The sequence below is a fragment of the Sapajus apella genome, unplaced genomic scaffold (genome assembly GCF_009761245.1).
Source record: "Sapajus apella isolate SASKATOON/1434 unplaced genomic scaffold, GSC_monkey_1.0 scaffold12, whole genome shotgun sequence".
NCBI lineage: Eukaryota > Metazoa > Chordata > Mammalia > Primates > Cebidae > Sapajus > Sapajus apella.
The window spans coordinates 31,097,701-31,104,975 of NW_022436952.1; positions in this window are offsets into that span (position 1 = coordinate 31,097,701).

Below are 7,275 nucleotides of genomic sequence, written 5' to 3' on the forward strand. Positions count from 1 at the left end.
CTTCTTTCTTCTTCTCTTTTTTCCTCCTTCTCCTCCTTTTTCTTTCTTTCTTCTTTTTTCTTTCTTCTTTCTTTTTTATTCTGCTTCTGCTTCTGCTGCTTCTGCTTCTGACAGGGTCTTTCTCTTATGCCCAGGCTGGAGTGCAGTGATGCAGTCACAGCTCTCTGCAACCTCAATCTCCCAAGCTGAAGACGTTCTCCCACCTCAGCCTCCTGAGTAGCTGGGACTAAAGGCACATGCCACCACACCCAGCTAATTTTTTGTTTGTTTGTTTTTTGTAGAGATAGGATCTCCTTATATTGGCCAGGCTGGTGTTGAATTTCTGGGCTCAAGTGATACCCCCACCTCAGACTCTCAAAGTGCTGGGATTACAGGCATGAGCCACTGTTCCTTGTGTAAATTTGTTAATCTCTGGAAAAATGTTTGCTGGAATTTTGATGAGGATTACATTGACACTATACATCAATGTGGGGAGAACCACTGTCCCAGAAACACTGAGTCTTCTCATCCATGAACATGGAATATCTTTTCATTTGTTTTTTACTTCATTTTTCTCAGCAGTGTTTTATAAGTTCAGGGTACATGTCTGTATTTCTTTTGCAAAATTATTTCTATGTATTTTATTATTGATGCTATTGTCAATGAAATTATTTTCTTAATTTCATTTTTAGATTTCTTCTTGCTAGTGTTTAAAAATACTGATATTGAGTTTTTAAATTAATCTTGTAGCCTGTAACTTTGCTGACTGCATTGATTAGTTGTAGTTTTTAAAAAATGCATTCCTTATATAGGATCATGCCATTTGTGAATAAAGAGTTTGAATCTTTTCTTTCCAATCTATAAGCCTTTAATTTTCTTTTTTTTTTTTTGAGACGGAGTTTCACTCATGTTACCCAGGCTGGAGTGCAATGGCGCAATCTCGGCTCACCGCAACCTCCGCCTCCTGGGTTCAGGCAATTCTCCTGCCTCAGCCTCCTGAGTAGCTGGGATTACAGGCACGCACCACCATGCCCAGCTAATTTTTTGTATTTTTAATAGAGACGGGGTTTCACCATGTTGACCAGGATGGTCTCAATCTTTTGACCTCGTGATCCACCCACCTCGGCCTCCCAAAGTGCTGGGATTACAGGCTTGAGCCACTGCGCCCGGCCCTTTAAGCCTTTAATTTTCATGTAACCCACTGCATTGGCCAGCTCCTCCACTGCAATGCTGAGGACAAGAGCAGACATTTTGCCTGGTTCCATCTTAGGGAGAAAAGCATTCAGTCTTTCACTATTAAACATGAAGTTACTTGAGGTTTTTCATAGACATCTTTTCTCAGGTTGTGGAACTGTATTTTTGTTTTTATTTATTTATTTATTTTTGAGATAGTCTCACTCTGTTGCCCAGGCTGGAGTACAGTGGGTGATTTTGGCTCACTGCAACCTCCACCTCCTGGGTTCAAGTGATTCTCCTGCCTCAGCCTCACAAGCAGCTGAGAATACAGGTGTGCGCCACCACATTCTGCTAATTTTCTTGTTTCATCATGTTGGCCAGGCTGGTTTCAAACTCCTGACCTCAAGTGATCCACCCGCCTCAGTTTCCCAAAGTGCTAGGATTACAGGCATGAGCTGCTGTGCCCGCTGGAAATTTCTTTCTATTCGTAGTTTATTGATAATTTTTATCTGGAATGGGTATTGTATTTCCAAATGCTTTTTATGCATCTACTGAGAAGGTCATGTGATTTTTCTTTTACTCTATTAAGATGGTATGCTACATTAATTGATTTTTGGGCGTTAAACTAACTTTGCACTCTTGGGACAAATCCCACCTAGCTACGGTGTATACTTTTTTCTTTTGAGACAGGGCCTCTTGGGTGGAATGCAGTTGTGCAATCATGGCTCACCACAGGCTCAACCTCCCTGGCTCAAGCAATCCTCCCACTTTAGCCTCCTGAGCAGCTACCAGGTGCCACCATACCTGGCTAATTTTGTTTCTCTCTTTTTTTTTTTTGAGACAGAGTCTTGCTCTATTGCCCAGGCTGGAGTATGGTGGCACGATCTGGGGTCACTGCAACCTCTACCTCCTAGGTTCAAGTGATTCTCCTGCCTTAGTCTCCCAAGTAGCTGAGACTATGGGTACATGGCACCACGCCCAGCTAATGTTTGTATTTTTTGGTAGAGACAGAGTTTCGCCATATTGGCCCTGCTGGTCATGAACCCCTGGCCTCATGTCTTCAGCCTGCCTGGGCCTCGCAAAATGCTGGGATTACAGGCATAAGCCATCATGCCTGGCCCACACCTAGCTAATTTTTTTTTTTTTTGAGATGGAATTTCGCTCTTGTTGCTCAGGCTGGAGTGCAATGGTGCAATCTTGGCTCACTGCAACCTCTGCCTCCCGGGTTCAAGCAATTCTCCTGCCTCAGCCTCCTGAGTAGCTGGGATTATAGGCATGAGCCACCATGCCCAGCTAATTTTTTGTATTTTTTAGTAGAGACGGGGCTTCTCCATGTTGGTCAGGCTGGTCTTGAACTACCCACCTCAGGTGATCCACCTGCCTCAGCTTCCCAAAGTACTGGGATTACCAGTACCAACATGCCTGGCCATACCTGGCTAATTTTGACAATTTTTTTTGTAGCAACAAGGTCTTGCTGTGTTGCCCAGGCTGGTCTCGAAGTCCTGGGCTCAAGCAAACACTGCATGTTCTCACTCATAAGTGGGAGTTGAACAATGAGAGCACATGGACCCGGGGAATGACACACATAAGGGCCTGTTGGGTTTGGGGGTGAGGGGGACAAGAGGAGGGAATTTAAAGGACACGTCAACAGGTGCAGCAAACCACCATGGCACATGTATACCTATGTAATCTATACATTCTGCACATGAATCCTGTTTTTTTTTTAAGATATAAAAAATATATACATATATATGTATATGTGTATGTGTATATATGTATATATGCATATGTATATTTGAGTGTATATGTGTGTGTGTGTGTGTATATATATACATGTATATATGTGTATAGCTAAGCCGGGCACAGTGGCTCATGGCTGTAATCCCAGCACTTTAGGAGGCCAAGATGGGTGGATCACTTGAGGTCATTAGTTCAAGACCAGCCTGACCAACATGGTGAAACCCCATCTCTACTGAAAAATACAAAAATTAGCTGGGTGTGGTGGTGCGCACCTGTAATCTCAGCTACTCGGGAGGCTGAAGTGGGAGGATCACTTGAACCAGGAAGCAGAGGTTGCAGTGAGCTGTGATCATGTCACTGCACTCCAGCCTGGGTGACAGAGTGAGAATCCTGTTTCAAAAAAAATGTGTGTGTGTGTGTGTGTGTGTGTGTGTGTGTGTGCGCGCGCGCGTGTGCATGTGTGTGTGTGTTGCTGGATTCAGTTTGCTAATTACTTTGTTTTTTAAGAGCTGGAGTCTTGCCATCTTGCCCAGACTGGAGTGCAGTGGCTATTTAAAGATGTGCTTAGGTCAGACACAGTGGCTCACACCTGTAATCCCAGCACTTTGGGAGGCTGAGGCGGGTGGATCACATGAGATCAGAAGTTTGAGACCAGCCTGACCAACATGGAGAAACCCTGTCTCCACTAAAAAAACAAAATTAAGCTGGGCATGGTGGTACATGCCTATAATCCCAGCTACTCAGGAGGCTAACAGGAGAATTGCTTGAACCTGGGAGGCAGAGGATGCAGTGAGCCGAGATCACAGCATTGCACTCTAGCCTGGGCAACAAGAGTAAAACTCTGGCTTAAATAAAATAAAATAAAGATGTGCTCATGGCATACCACAGCCTCAAAATCCTGGGCTCAAACAGTTCTGCCTCAGCTGCCCAAGCAGCTGGGACTACATGCACACCACTGCACCTGGCCCAGTTAGTTACTATTTGCTAAGAATTTTTGCATCTGATGTTCACTAGGGATACTGGCCAGTAGTTTCCTTGTGATGTCTTTGGCTTTGGTATCAGGATAATACTGGTCTTTAGAAGGAGTTTGAAAGTGTTTCTTCTGTTTTCTAAAAGAGTTTGAGAAGGACCAGTATTATTTCTTTTTTCTTTCTTTCTTTCTTTTCTTTTCTTTTTTTTTTTTTTTGAGATGGAGTTTCATTCTTATTGCCCAGGCTAGAGTGCAATGGTGCGATCTTGGCTCACTGCAACCTCTGCCTCCTGGGTTCAAGTGATTCTCCTGCCTCAGCCTCCCAAGTAGCTGGGATTACAGGTGCCCGCCACCACGCCCGGCTAATTTTGTATTTTTAGTAGAGATGGAGTTTTACCATGCTGGCCAGGTTGGTCTCAAACTCCTGACCTCGTGATCCACCTGCCTCAGCCTTCCAAAGTGCTGGGATTAAAGGCGTAAGCCACTGCGCCTGACCTTTTATCTTTTGTTTTCACTACTGAGTCTTGCTCATCCAGTCTGGATAACAGTGGCACAATCTCAGCTCACAGCAACCTCCACCTCCTGGGTTCAAGTGATTCTTCTGCTTCAGCCTCCCGAGTAGCTGGTGTTACAGGCGCCCGCCACTGTGCCTGGCTAATTTTTGTATTTTTAGTAGAGACAGGGTTTCACCATGTTGGCCAGGCGGGTCTCAAACTCCTGATCTCATGATCTGCCCTCCTCAGGCTCCCGAAGTGCTGGGATTACAGGTGTAAGCCACCACACCCAGCCTGTGGGAAGCTTTTTAGTGACTAATTTATTTACTTGTTATAGGTAGGTCTATTCGGTTTCTTCTGAAGTCAGTTTTGGAAAACTTGTGTCTTTCTAGGAATGTGTTCATTGTACCTAAGTAGTCTAATGTGTTGGCATAAAGCTGCTCATAATGTTTCTTTATAATCTTTTTAATCTTGGTAGAGTCACTAGCAATATCCCCTCTTTGATTCCTGATTTTGGAAATTTGTGTTTTCTCTCTTTTTCTTCTTGTCAATTTTATTGATTTTGTTCCAAGAGCTAACTTTTGTTTTTCATTGACTTTTCTCTGTTTACTGTTTTCTCTTCCATTAGTTTCCACTCCGACCTTTATGTTTTCCTTTATTCTGCTGGCTTTGGGTTTAGTTTATTCTCTTTTTTTCTTCTCTGGTTTTTTAGGGTGGAAGTTTAAGTTATTGATCCAGATCCGGAACTGTTATTGTTGAATTGTCTATTTCTCCTTTTTATTCTGTCAATTTTTGCTTTATGTATTTTGGGGCTCTGTTGTTAAATATGTTACCTTTATAATTGTTATGGCTTCCTGACAAACTGATTCTTTTAGCATAATAAATGTTTGTCTTGTCTAATGACATTTATCTTAACATATATATGTATTTTGATATTAATAGAGCTGCTCCAACTTTTATGGCTACTGTTTGAATAGTAGATGATCTTTTATACTTTTACCCACTCGTGTCTTTGAATCTTAAGTGTTTTTTGTAGAGACTTAAGAGCCAGTCTCCACAAAATTAAAAAAAAAAAATTAACCAGACGTGGTGGCACACACCTGTAGTTCCAGCTACTCGGGAGACTGCGGCGGGAGTAACAGGCATTTTGTTTTTTAAAATTTTTAATTATTGTTATTCTTTTTGAGACAGGTTCTCACTCTGTCACTCAGGCTGGAGTGCAGTGGTAGGTGCATGACACCACGCCCGGCAAATTTTTTGTATTTTTATTTTTATTTTTGTAGAGACGAGGTCTCCCCATGTTGCCCAGGCTGGTCTCAAACTCCTCGACCCAAGCAATCTGCCTGTCAGCCTCCCAATGTGCTGGGGTTACAGGCAAGAGCCACTACACCCAGCCTAGATCTTTTCACCCTATCTGACGGTCTTTTAATTCAAGTGTACAGTCCTTTCAAATTTAATGTAATTATTGATAAGGGTTTTGCTCATTTGTTTTTCCTTTACTGCTTGCTTTTGTGTTTTTTAGAGATAAGATCTCATTCTATCCTGCGGGCTGGAGTGCAGTGATGACGTCACAGCTCACTGCAGCCTTGAACTCCTGGGCTCAGGAGATCTTCCCACCTCAGCCTCCCGAGTAGCTGGGCCTACAAGTGTGTACCACCACGCCTGGCTTTTTTTTTTTTTTTTTTTTTAATTTTGTGGAGACTGGGTCTCACTTTGTTGCTCAGGCTGGTCTCAAACTTCTGGCTTCAAGAATGCTAAGGTTACAGATGTGTGCCACCACACCTGGCCTCAATGTTGTTTTTAATATATATATATATATATTTATATAGATACATGTTAAATTGTGGTTAAAAAACCATAAAACTTACCATCTTAACCATGTTTAAGTGGATAATGCAATAGTGTTAAATATATTTACCTTGTCATCCAACAGATTTCCAGAAATTCTTTATCCCACAAAACTGAAACTTTATACCCATTCAACAACTCCCAATTTACCTCTCACTCCAAACTCTGGCAACCACCATTTTTCTTTCAGTTTCTATGAATTTGACAACTTTATTTTATTTTTTGAGACGAAGTTTCTGTGGCCCAAGCTGGAATGCAATGGCACAATCTCAGCTCACTGCAACCTCTGCCTCCAGGTTCAAGCGATTTTCCTGTCTCAGCCTCCCGAGTAGTTGGGACTACAGGCATGCACCACCATGCTCGGCTAGTATTTGTATTTTTAGTTGAGATGGGGTTTCACCATCTTGGCCAGACTAGTCTCGAGCTCCTGACCTCAAGTGATCCACCTGCCTCGGCCTCACAAAGTGCTAGGATTACAGGCGTGAGCCACTCCGCCTAGCAGATTTCGACTACTTTAAATACCTCATATAAGTGGAATCCTACAGCATTTGTCTTTTTGCAACTGGCCTATTTCACTTAACACAATGTCCTCAAGGTTCTTTCCTGTTATAGCATGTGATTGGATTGCTTTCCTTTTTAAGGCTGTGCAATGTTCCAGTGTAAGTATATACCACATTTTTTTTAGCCATTTATTCTTTGATGAACATTTGGTGGCTTTCACCTCTTGGCTATTGTGAATAATGCTGCTATGAACATGGGTGGGCAAATATAAAAATATATTTTAGCAGAGATGGCAAAACCCCATCTCTACTAGAAACACAAAAATTAGTCTGGCATGGTGTGGGCGCCTATAATCCCAGCTACTTGGGAGGCTGAGGCAGGAGAATCGCTTGACCCTGAGACATGGAGATTCCTGTGAGTTGAGATTGAATCACTGCACTCCAGTCTGGGTGACAGAGCAAGACTCCATCTCCAAATAAATAAAGTTATTTTCTTAGTGGTTGTTCTAGAGGTTATATAAGTCTACTTGAGATTAAGATTTACCTTCATACTGACAAAACATAGAGA